The following is a 13,513-nucleotide window of genomic DNA, read 5'->3' as shown; positions in this document are numbered from 1 at the left end:
CTAATGGATTCAGAATAAGGTCTTCAGACTCTGGAAGTTATTTAAACTGCAAGGTGAGAATAATCAAAGATTTGATTGACACCAGAATTAAAAGGAGGCTTAAAAGGATATAGCATCTCCACAAAATAACATAACTTACCCACTGATGGTTATAAACTCCCCAGGGTAGGGGAGTCACTACTTGCTAAGGACATTGGTCTTATTTGCAAAGCATTTCCCAATATAAGCTTTCAGGATAACTTTTGCCTAGTGGAAATCTAACGCTCTTTCATGTGGCATCCTTTCAGACATTTGGTAACAGTTATCTCTTAGCTCCGAGTCTCTGCTTCTCCAGATTACACCCCCTACCCCACCCTCCAGTATGCAGAGTTGCTGCTTTTGAAAATCTTGAACTCTAATTTTTCTATTCTGTCAACAACGCAGTGTTCCTAGGCATGGTGTGACTATAGCAGGGCAGAGCAGAGGCATCATTTCCCTTCCCTTAAATGTGATGCTTTTGTTCACTGTTTGGGCACCATTGTACATTAAAGCCTCCTACATCTTTCCTATAAATCATGGCTGAGACATGTCTAAGACTGGGTGGATGTCAACCTGCACAAATGTGATAGATCAATGAAATTTTTAGGGAAACTTTTGTTCCACAACAAAATAAATAGATTGGCTGATGGTAGCAAAACCAATGTGATAATATTTATCTTTAGAGGAAAATTGAACATGAATTTCATAGAACTTTCATATTTTGTATTATTTCTGGAAATAAGGCTTTGTAGGATATTTATTTAGTAAATATTCTTTCTTGATTCCTTTTGCACGACTCCTGACCACCAGTGATTCACCTGCCTGTCATGTTTAAGAAAAATCTCTTATGTCATGTCTACTTTAAGAAAAGTCTATTCTGAAGCCAACTCTCAAGAATTCCTTTGATGATGTCAGCCAAAGGCTTATTTGCTGAAATGGGATTGATCACATTGATCTATTTGATCCAAGGATACCATGGTGATTAATTAATGGTGTCTGAGTACACACAATCCTATTGTGTGCTTAGATCCTCAGAGATGTTACCTCTGTTTGCACCAGGAAAATAGAAAAGAAGAAACCTTATTCCCTAAGTACCCCCAGCTGGCTTTGTGCTGTAGCAGGTAAAGCTGTGCCTGCAACACCAGCATCCCATTTGAGTACCCTTACTATTCCACTTCCAAACCAGCTCCCTGATAATGGCATGGGAAGGCAGCAGAAGATGGCCTAAGTACTTGGACTCCTGCTACCCATTTGGGAGACCCCAATGAAGGTTCTGGCTCCTGGTTTCAGCCTGACTGCACCTTGGCCATTGTGGTCACCTGGGGGTTGGACTAGCAGATGGAAGATTGTTCTCTCTCTCCATCTCTCCCTCTCCCTTGGTAACTCTGACTTTCAAATAAATAAATTTTTAAAATATACCCCTGAAAAGCTGATACCACCTCTCTCTTCAGAGCACATTTAAATAGCTCTGTGAGGGTATAGTGTCCTAGAGCTGCTATGACAACTCAGCGCAGATTTGGTTACAGAAATGATTTTTACAGAAGGCCAGAAGTCCAAAACCAAAGTGTGGCAGAGTGGATTCCTTATGGAAACACTGAGGGAAAGCCTGTTGCGTGCCTCCTAGCTCCTTGAGGTGACAGGAAATCCTTGGTGCTCCTTGGCTTGCAGCAGCCTCACTCCAATCTCTGTTCCTGTTTGTGCATGACTTTCTGTGTCTCTGTATCATAAAGCTCCCTCTTACCTGCAGATCCTTAACCTAATCATACCTGCAAGATCCTTATTCTAAAGAAGGTCACATTCTGATGTTCCAGGTGGCAATGTCTTTAAGAGGGCTAAGTATTCAACCCACTGAGCTAGGCTTTCATTGTTATCAAGTGCAATTCCTCTTCCAGTCACAGAGGCTGACTTATGAAGGCCACTCTGTTTCTGCTTCTCTCTGCAGGCAGAAACTCTTTTGCATGCTGGAATTGGAACTAAAATTATGATGGACCTCTAAGTCCATCCCAAGATGCTGTACTGTGCACTGCTCTATTAGCAATAAGAAAGGATGGGATCAGGTTTTAAAAGAACCCAAGCCAGACTTGAGAAATTTGGTCTGGTAATCTCCAGAGCTGAGTTATTCCAAACTGAATGCCAGGGCATCTTAGCAGACAGAAGGAGCCCGGGAATTTTTGACAAGCAAGAATTTTGACATGTGATTGACACCAAATTTTGTTATCTTGATTGATGATGTGTCTGTGAAAGAAATCATTGTTTCAGTGTCTCCACTCACTAGGCCTACAAGACAGACTGGGCATCTCTGAGACAACTTCGCTCCAAGCAGCTGCAGACTACAGCTTTGTTCAGTACCTTGTATTTAATGCCAGCAGGAAGGAAAGAAAAGTCATTTTGCTTAAGTGTCAGCTCTGTGCCAGAGAGTTAGGAATGCTGGGATACTTCCCAGAAAACAGCATCTTTGTTCATTTTGAAGCATGGGAAGCAAACAACCTGAATATAGAGAAGTCACCCAGCAATTGTGTAGGGAGCACACTTTTCAGGTTTGCACTTGCATTTCTAGGTAAGGGAGTTCTGTTACTGTAAGATAGGAGAAGAGTTAAGCTTCCCCCTTTTTAGCTATCAAATGAAGGTGAGTAATTTCTCAGGTCTCTCCCAGATGTGAAAAATGACAAGCTCATGTGCTCTTGAAACCATACTGCTAAGTAAAACATTAAAAGAACTCAGTTTTTCTAGGAAACTGGAGGGTCTATAATTATGTTGACACCAAATTTTAAGTGACTATTAACTAAAGACCACATCTTCTCGTTTCTGTAAAATTAAAAGGGATGTTTTGAATCTCCCATTTATTTCCAGTTTTGCTGACATAGCATTGCTTGGACAGCCATCATTTCTCATCAGTGTTGCTGAAACAACTCCAGGAGCTGACCTAGCTTTAGAATCATGGAAGAAGATGCTGAAGAACATGACCTAATAGCCCTGGAAATTTGAACTGAGTAGGTCTGAGGTGAACTTCCAACTTTATTACTATCTTTTCTTAAAATAAAACTTTATTGGAAAAGTCATATATTTTGTTGTAAATGATCCAAACTATACAAAAATGTCTATAGCAAAATGGGTAAGGACTTTTTTCTATCCAGAGGTAAAGTTTATGCACAAGCTTATAGTTCTATCTCTATAAAATCTGGCAATATATACACTTTAATCCATACATTCTGTTTTTCAAACAAATAGGATCATATTTGCAATACTTTGAAACTCTTGCAAACTAAATGTGTGTCTGAAAGTTATTTAATAACTTGCTATTTTTTCTCTACTTCTGTATTCGCAGATCTTTCCATGTCCCCATATATTGCTATGCTTTCAAATTTTAGTGGCTTCTTAGTATTCTCTAACATAGTTATGTTTTTAATTTTTTCTTGTGAAAAGTAGTACAAAATCAACAGCATTGAACACTTAACCCTGTAAACATGTATTAGTGATTGTTTGAGGGACAGCTTTTTAAGTGTATGTACTTTAAGCTACTGTGATGTCAAGTCACCTCCAACTAAGACTTTATCGCACAGTGAACTCTCATTACTAATGTGCCAGTGTCATTTTCTATAACTTTAGCTACATTGAAAATAATTTTGTCAAACTAATAGCATACATACATACACACAATACACACACACACACCACATACACACACACACACACACACACACACACAGGAGAGGACTTCAAAAAGTTTGAGGAAATGGGATTAATCGATGTTTTATTTTGATGCAAAAATATTTTCAATCCTTGCATAGTTTCTTTTTATAATATTCATTTCCATGAACTTTTTGAGGACTAAATGTTTGTGTGTGTGTGTGTGTGTGTGGCATTTCTTTGTTTATTAGTAAAAATGGCTATTTCCAAGATGATATAGATATTCTGCAAATAATTGCTGCAAGTCTGTGACTTTTTGTTAAATTTTATTTGGCTTTACTTCATTACTTGAGAAGTTTGTCATTTAGATGAATTATTTACAATCGTGTTAACTTTCTAAATTTTTTTAAAAAAAATCTTAGTCCCTTATGTGATATTTTATTTTTGCACGTTTGGAAGAGGCTCTTTAAATTCATTTACTTTTTTTCTGAAATGTATAGCCAAATACCAATGTGATTTGTCTTATAGTTTTTAAATCTAAAATCACATATATGGATCTGCTTCTGAATTATGTGCTCTACCTATTGAACTATCGTGTTTTGCAATAATATATAGTTTCTAAAACTAACAATGTTTAACTTGCTCCCTTGTGTTGAGTAACATCCCCATCAAAATTTCCCAGAATCTCAGAATGTGAATTTGTTTGAAAATAAAATCTTCACAGATGTTGTTTGGATCAGATCATACTGGAGTACAGTGTGCCTTTGATCAATACGGCTGGTGTACCTATAAGAGGGAAAGAGAAGACAGAAATAGACACACAGAGGGGGCGCTGTGTGATTATAGGGGGAGACATGAAGTGACACATCTTTAAGTGGAGGATTGCCCAGGATTGCCAGAAGTTAGAAAGAGGCAAGGGAGAATTCTTGCCTAGAGTCTACAGAGAGAGCAAAGCCCTTCCACACCCAGACTTTAGACTGCTATGTTTCGAGAACTGTGAAAGAATAAATTTCTGTTAAGCCGTTTAGCTTATGGTACTTTCTTATAACAGCCGCAAGAAACTTACATCATTATCAATGTTTTAAACAATATTTTTATAAGAGATTTATTAATTTATTTGAAAGTCAGAGTTACAGAGAGAGAGAGAGAGAGAGAGAGAGAGAGAGGGATTCCATTCACTGGTTTACTCCCTGGATGGCCACGGCAGTCAGGGCTGGGCCAAGTTGAAGCCAGGAGCCAGGAGCTTCATCCAAGTCTCCCATGTGGGTGCAAGGAGCCCAAGCCCTTAGACCATCTTCTGCTGTTTTTCCCAGGCCATTAGCAGGGGAGGTCAACCTGAGGTGGAGCAGCTAGGACTCAAGCTGATACCCACATGGGATGCCTGCATCACAGGCACCATCTTTACCTGCTATGCCACAACACCCGCTCTAAACAGTGTTTTGCTATCAGGTAGGATATGTCGATTTTTGCTGTCTTTTAAAAAATGTGTCTTAGCTATGAGTGTTTTTCAAATGCCATAGTAAATTCTATTGAAATTTTTATTTTATGACTTGATTGTATTCATCCATTCAGAAATAACTCTTACCTTGTCAATATTGCCTCTTTCTCTTCAGTAATATTATATTGCCAATTATTAAGGCATTTTCATGTCTTCAATGAGTCTTACAGTTTTCTTTATAAAGATCTTACTCAGTTTTTATTCACTCACATTTTTGTTTTTCTTTTTTAACAGCAATTATGAATGGGATCTTTCAGTCCTCCATAATTTCTTCTGATTCTTGTTAGCATTTAGAAAAGCCATTTTTACTCTATGTTGATTGTGTATTTGTCTTATATAATTGGATCCTTTTATTATTTATATGTATGTCTTTATTTTATTGCTTTGGGGAGAGAGAGTGAGAGAGCAAGAGAGAGAGATTGATCCCATCCTCTTGCAATCTCCCCAAATATCCACAATAGTCTGATTCCAGCATTTCTCCTCCTGCGTTACATTGATATTGATCACAAGGATCTTGCTGAGTTGTTGGTGAGAAGAGAGACCTGAGGCTTCAACGTCACCAGTAGTATTGGGAACATGAATGCTTTGTCTCTCGAGCCTGGGTCAGACGTCTTCCGTTATCACTGTGTGTCTCTTCACTTCGGAGGGTTAGATGGCTACAGATATGGGGCACTGCACTTGTAGAAGAAATTTTCTAACATGATCCAGACTGAACTGATTATTATCTATGCCTTATGCATAGCAATAAGCCTGGGAATCTCTGCCTTCTTTTTCTTTTATTTAAGATTTTTTTTTTACAAATAATGTCAGTCAAGAAATTGGAATTGACAACACTAACCACTCTGAATAAAGCTTAAAAGGTGTTGAAAGAAATTTCCCACAAATCTTCATCTCAATAATATGAATTGTTTTAAAACAAATATATAATTACTACCCTATATATCCTTGTATTTCCTGGTGCTGTACAATATTTTCTTCCCTTTCAATGGATGGTCCCATTCACAGGCTATGTTTGATGTCAGAAAATTTACATATGCAAATAGTACACAAGCCACAAACTCTACCAAAATATCTTATTGTTTTATCAGTCCCACATTTTTAGATGAATGACATACTCAGAATTTCTATCTGGATTAAAATCTTATGGAAAATGACATGTCTATGCAAGGTGTAAAATTATTCATTGAGCTTATGAGCATTTCAGTATATAAAGGAGATCTTATTTTTGTCCTCTTCTCTATTGCTTAGAGAACACTGATTTTACTCAAGTAAAAGACAAAAGAATTCTCAGTTACACATGACTGATCAAGAGTGATCTTATCTGATGACTGTAGCCCCATGCTCCTTGCCTGTAATTGGCTTTGGGTTAGGTATGTGACCCAATTTTTGCCAAAGAAATGTAAAGGGAGGGTCTGATATATAGTATAAGATTGTCTTTGGGCCAGCACCCTGGCTCAGTAGGTTAATCCTCCACCTGTGGCGCTGGCATCCTGGTTCTAGTCCCAGCTGCTCCCCTTCCAATGCAGCTCTCGGCTGTGGCCTGGGAAAGCAGTAGAAGATGGCATAAGTCCCTGGGCCCCTGCACCTGTGTGGGAGACCCAGAAGAAGCTCCTGGCTCCTGGCTTCAGATCAGTGCATTTCTGACCATTGTGGCCATTTGGGGAGTGAACCAATGGACGGAAGACCTTTCTCTGTCTCTCTCTCTCACTGTCTGTACCTCTACCTCTCAAATAAATAAATAAAATTAAAAAAAAAGATTTTCTTATGTGGATAAAAGACAGACACCAGAGCAAAGGTCTCTCTCCCTTGCTTTCTTGAACTTTGTCATGTAAAGATGTGATGTTCAAGGATGTGCTGGCTATCTGGTGACACTGTGACAGAAGTCAGCACAATCAGTGAAACGGGCAGAGCCTTCTTAAGATTAAGATACCAACTGAAACAACTTTGGGGTTGCCTTCCACCAGACTTTTCTTTCTTTTTTTTTTAAGATTTATTTTATTTATTTGAAAGACAGAGTTACTGAGAGAGGTAGAGACAGAGAGAGAAAGGTCTTCCATCCGCTGGTTCACTCCCCAGATGTCTGCAACAGCTGGAGCTGGGCTGATCCAAAGCCAGGATCCAGGAGCTTCCTCCTGGTCTCCCACGTTGGTGTAGGGGCCCAAGGACTTGGGCCATCTTCTACTGATTTCCCAGGCCATAGCGGAGAGCTGGATTGGAAGAGGAGCAGCTGGGACTCCAACTGGCACCCATGTGGGATACCGGCGCTTCAGGCCAGGGTTTTAACCCACTGTGCCACAGCGCCAGCCCCCAGACTTTTCTTATATGACTTACTAAATATGCTTATGGTTTAAGACATATTTACCCAGTTTTTCTGATGCAAGTCAAAAATATTTTAACTGTAAATTGTATGGTGCTTAACGGTCACTTAGTAATGAGAGATGTAATTCATCTCTTTAAATTGGTTTTATCATCTACAAATTAGAGTTAATACCTACTAATTAGGCTTTATATGATGATAACTAAGTAAGATATATCTATTAAAAATGAGAAAAAGTGGGTAGACAGTTGGCTTAGTCATTAAACGCCTCTTGGGCTGCTGGAATCCCATATCAGAGTGCCTGGGTTAGAGTCCTGGCTCCACTCCTGATTCTGGCTTCCTGATAACGCACATGGGAAACAAGAGGATATGCCTCAAGTACTTGGGATCCTGCCACCCATGTGGGAGACCTAGATTGAGTCCTGTGCAACATTTTCCTTAGTGCCTTATTATATGGGAAGTTGTAAATCAATGGTAGTTAACATTGTTTTAAATTAACCATGACTTCTATTTTCTTTCAGTTTAATTACTGTCTAAATAAGGCCTATGATTTGGCAAGTTGAGACTATGCATTCTGGAGGTATGCACAGGTTTTTTTTTTTTTATGTCCAATATCTAGCACATGGCAAATGCTTTACAAAATGTAAAAAGTCACATAGTAGATATATAAATATATTGTATTAAATGAATAAATAAAAGAATAAATGGTGAGTCAGTGAAATAATAAGTGTCAACAATTTCTAGTTAACTATTGGCTATTCTAAATTGCTAGAAGAAACAGTAGATGATATCCAAATAAATGCTGTGGAAAGTTCAATAGACATAATTCTCCAGAGGCACTGTATCTATTAGGATATTAGGATGTCATGGTAAGTGTCAAATATGGACCTTTCATAGAACATTGTGATGCACCACTTAGAGCTAATAAAGTAGTCCACTGCTTCATGAGAAATTATCCTGGATACCATCACGGAAAATCTCTTTGAATAGTAACTGTCGCTCCCCCTCTTCATGGAGGAACGACACTGAACCCTGCCTCGGCTTCGTATCCGAGTCACGGCACCATTATGTCGCTCCCCGTCTTCGTGGAGGAACGACACAGGACCCTGCGCTGTTCTTTTGTCTGCTCAGCCCTCCCCGGGTTTGCTGCTGGTTCTTCCCGGGTTGGCTACTGTCCCTTCCACCTCCGTGGAAGGGCGGTTCCCCCTGCCACATTCCCCACTTCCGCGGGGGAGCGGCACACCGCCGGCCGGCTCTCTCGGGGGCTGCACAGGTGTTCCTTCAGATAGACGTTCCCCTTAGATGTTCCTGGTGCATGTTGTCTCTCTCCTCCTTTATAGTCCTCCTCCGCCAATCCCAACTCGGCTGCCCACACGCCGAGTACGCTGCTCTCCTCCAATCAGGAGCAGGATCAGCTCCTGGAGGTCATCACTCAAGTTGGCAAGAGGCAGCTGCGTAGAAGCTGTTTTCTCCTCTCCCAGCGCCATATTGTGGGAGAGCAGATGCATAGAATAAGTCTTAATTCCAGTAACTCAGTCCAGTCCAGGTTGCTCCCCACAGTAACAAACTATCAACCTATGTGAGATTTTTTTCTGGGAATCCAATAGGCTTATTGGCATCAAATTTCAACTTATGTCACACACATTTAGCATTTTCCCATAAACAGAACTCATTAAAACACATGGAATACACCAGAGAGATTTCTGCAGAACAAGGTATTCTTACTAAAGCCTGTGACCTCTGTGGTTCTCTTCCCTGTCAGAACTAACAGGCTCATTTTAGGCACCAAGCAGAATTGCATCATCTCCTGGTACCAATCTTATCACAACAGTTTGTATTTTTTTTTAAATACATAACATTGAAAGATAGTATTATTTTATTTTGCTCACAGGAAACACACATTGTGTTTTTCACTGAGAAATTGGCTCACATACCCATTGACGTCACAACTGAATTCAAAATCCATTCTTGTTTTGGAATTTTTCAAAAGCCTAATGGCAAGTTCTGCAGAAATCATAATTTAAAAAGCAAGAGCTCAAAACTTCTTGGATGCTGATTCAACAAAATCCAAGTTACTTCAGGTCAATGTAAAGGAAATGACTTAAACCAATTATTAAATTTGTGTAAAGCCCTCTGGAAAGAAGTACATGATTTATGTGTAAATATTTTATGAACCCAAAGGCTGACTCTTAGAGATACAATTTTGAAAAGCCAGAGCCATCGAAGAATTAATGGTGTAGTTTCTTTGGTGGCTCTTCTAGAAAGCTATTGAAAGATTATGGGCACACATCAGTGGTTGGTTGAGGGAGAAAAGCCACTAATGGGACAATGCCATCTGTTTCCTTCACCCTGCGCATGAGCTGAGAAATGGTTTTTGTTGAGTCCCAAGGGATTATAGGCATCAAACGCCAGCCAGTGGAAGACTCAGCTTGTGGTCTGATGAGGACAAATATTCATTCACAAACTCATTTATCAATAATGACAGATGGGACAGTGTGGCTGATTTAGGTAGAATTTAACAGCATTGAAGAAATTTTCGGCTTTAGTAAAACTACTAAAATGAGGGCTCAAACTCCTGTTTGAGAGAATATTCAACCAAATAGTTTCTCAATTAGGGTATTCAAAAGGTTTTAGAAGGACAATTATCCCTCTGTGTATCAGAGTATTATTATCTGAGAATTATTGTGAGGCTTAAATGAAATTATGCATTTGAATTGCTTAATCTATCACAAGGACTCAGTAAATATTTGTGTGCATCATTGTTATGTGTGCTGTTCAAAGTAGCTATTTCACAGAGGCAAGTATTTCCATTGTTTCTAGATGCTACTCTCAACCAGGCAACTATGAAATGATCATGTCTGTCATTCAATCTCGGCATCTATGCTTCATCCAACTTTCTTTTTTTTAAAATTATTTTGATTTTTATTTTTGACAGTCAGAATGGACAGTGAGAGAGAGAGAGAGACAGAGACAAAGGTCTTCCTTTTCCTTTGGTTCACCCCTCAATGGCCGCTGCAGCTGGCACTCTTGGGCCATCCTCCACTGCCCTCCCAGGCCACAGCAGAGAGCTGGACTGGAAGAGGAGCAACCGGGACAGAATCCGGAGCCCCGACCGGGACTAGAACCCGGGGTGCTGGCACCGCAGGCGGAGGATTAGCCTATTGAGCCATGGCGCAGGCCTATCCAACTTTCATAACAAGATAGAATGGATGAAAAAATTGCTGGCATTCTGAGAGAGAATTAACTTTCACTCCACAAGTATCAAGCTTCCTTAGGAAGTGCTAGGAAATGTTCAGCGAAGTTGAAAATGATAATACCCATTGTTAGAGCTCATTTTCAAATAGTGTGTCTGAGACTGTGCAGAGGGAGCCCAGCTGCCTTGTCTGCCTCACAACCTCTTCTCCATCCCCTTTTGCCCCTACTCCCTCTTGTCAATTTTCTATCCCATCATTTCAATACTTCAAATAAGGATTAGATATGGTTGTCTACTTGGGAAAAACTGGTATATATTAAAGGAAATTACTAAGCTTTGTATTACTTGCATATTTTGAAAGCGTGCATTTCAGAATATAGAAACACAGAAAGAAAAGAACTACATGGAGGAGCAAAGGAACCAGGAACCAGTTTTCAGGAACAGGACATATTAGTATACATCAAAGAAAAAGGTATCACCTGGTCTGTAGGCCAGTGAGAGCACATTTTCTGCAAGTGTGTAAAGGTGATACTTTCAGGGATTTATTTATATTCGTCCCTTTGAGAATTACTACGTTTTTAACTTGCCGTCTTCACAGTGAAAATGAGTTCAAATGTTTGAGTTTCTCTAAAAGTCTGGTGAGAGGATGTCACTACGTTTTGTGTTGGTTGAACAATTCTTTCAATATTTCATATTTAATATAAAACTATTACCTAATTCTACCCCAGGATCTACCCTCGTATCTCATCTACCTACTTGAACTTGTTCCCTTGGACTGTTTCGTTTGTATTTCAAGCTCAGCATGTATAACATTGAATGTCTTCCTGACCATGTCTACCCCATTTCACCCCTCAGCGGTGGTACATGCTCTTAGGTAGATTCGCACTGAAGGGTCATTTCTGAGCTCTCCTTCTTTAACCCACCATATTCAGGTGGCTATCTAAATTCTGTTAGCTCCACCTTGCACATATTATTTGAATTGCTTCTCTCATTTCTGTTGACAAATCTTTCTAGTTGCTAGAAATGATATAGTAAAAAACATATCTAACTTTATCTTATCCAAAGCTTCCCAAAAATATTTTTAAAAATTTATTTACTTTTGAGGCTGGTGCTGTGGTGTAGCCAGTGAAGCTGCTGCCTCCAGTACCAGCATCCAATATGTGTGGCAGTTTGAGTCCTGGCTGCTCCACTTCTGATTCAGCTTTTTGCTATGGCCTGGGATAGCAGTAGAAGATGGCCCAAGTGCTTGGGCCCCTGCACCTGCATAGGAGACCTGGAAGAAGCTCCTGGCTCTTGGCTTCAGATTGGCACAGCTCCGGCTGTTGCAGCCAATTGGGGAGTGAACCAACAGACGGAAGACCTCTCTGTCTCTGTCTCTGTCTCTGTCTCTGTCTCTCTCTCTCTCTTTGCCTCTCCTTCTCTCTCTGTGTAACTCTGACTTTCAAATAAATAAATAAATAAATCTTTTTAAAAAAATTCTTTATTTTATAGAACTGGTGTTGTGGTTTAGCAGGTTAAGCCAACACCTGCAATGCTGGCATCCCATATGGGTGCAAGTTTGAGTCTCAGCTGCTCCACTTCTGATCCAACTCCCTGCTAATAAACCTGGAGAATCAGTGAAAGATAGCCCAAGTACTTGGGCCACTGCACCGACATGGGGGACCCAGCTAAAGCTCTTGGCTTTGGCTTGGCCTTACCCTGGCCATTCCAGCCATTTGGGAAGTGAACCTGGGAATGGAAGATCTCTTTCTCTTTTTCACTCTCTCCTCTCCCTGTAACTCTTCCCTTCTCTCTCTCTCCCTGTAACTCTGCCTTTCAAAGAGATAAAATAAATCCTTTTTTAAAAGTTTATTTATTGGCCGGCGCCGCAGCTCACTAGGCTAATCCTCCGCCTTGCGGTGCCGGCACACTGGGTTCTAGTCCTGGTTGAGGCGTTGGATTCTGTCCCGGTTGCCGCTCTTCCAGGCCAGCTCTCTGCTGTGGCCAGGGAAGGCAGTGGAGGATGGCCCAAGTGCTTGGGCCCTGCACCCCATGGGAGACCAGGATAAGCACCTGGCTCCTGCCATCAGATCAGCGTGGTGCGCCGGCCACAACGCCCCGGCCGCGGCGGCCATTGGAGGGTGAACCAATGGCAAAGGAAGACCTTTCTCCCTGTCTCTCTCTCTCTCTCACTATCCACTCTGCCTGTCAAAAAAAAAAAAGTTTATTTATTTTATTTATGTGCAAGGAGAGAGAGAGAGAGTGAGAGAAAGACAAGACTGTAGTTCACAGTTTCTGTAACCCAAATGCCTGTAGCCACCAAGGCTGAAAATGAGAGCTGGGAACACAACACAGATCTCCCACATGAGTGGCAGAAACCCAGTTACCTGAGCCATCATGACTGCCTTCCAACGTGGTGAGAAGCAAGGGGTCAGGAGCCAGAGGCAAGAACCTAAGTCAGGTATTCTGATAGAGGGTGTGGTGTCTTAATTGCTAGGTTAAATAACTGCTCCCTCAGGGCAGGCGCTGTGGCGCAGCGGGTTAAAGCCCTGGCCTGAAGCGCCAGCATCCCATATGAGCACCGGTTGGAGTCCCAGCTGCTCCTCTTCCCATCCAGCTCTCTGCTGTGGCCTGGGATAGGAGCAGAAGATGGCCCAAGTCCTTGGCCCCTGCACCCATGTGGGAGGCCTGGAGGAAGCTCCTGGCTCCTGGCTTTGGATCAGCACAGCTCTGGATGTTGTGGCCATCTGGGGAGTGAACCAGAGGATGGAAGACTTTTCTCTCTGTCTCTACCTCTCCCAGTAACTCTGTCTTTCAAATAAATAAAATCAATCTTTTAAAAAAATAACTGCTCCCTCAAAAATTCCCCCCAATAAAAATT

Source organism: Oryctolagus cuniculus, chromosome 6, assembly GCF_964237555.1.
Source record: "Oryctolagus cuniculus chromosome 6, mOryCun1.1, whole genome shotgun sequence".
NCBI classification, from domain to species: Eukaryota; Metazoa; Chordata; class Mammalia; order Lagomorpha; family Leporidae; genus Oryctolagus; species Oryctolagus cuniculus.
Note: the sequence above shows the minus strand (reverse complement) of the source record.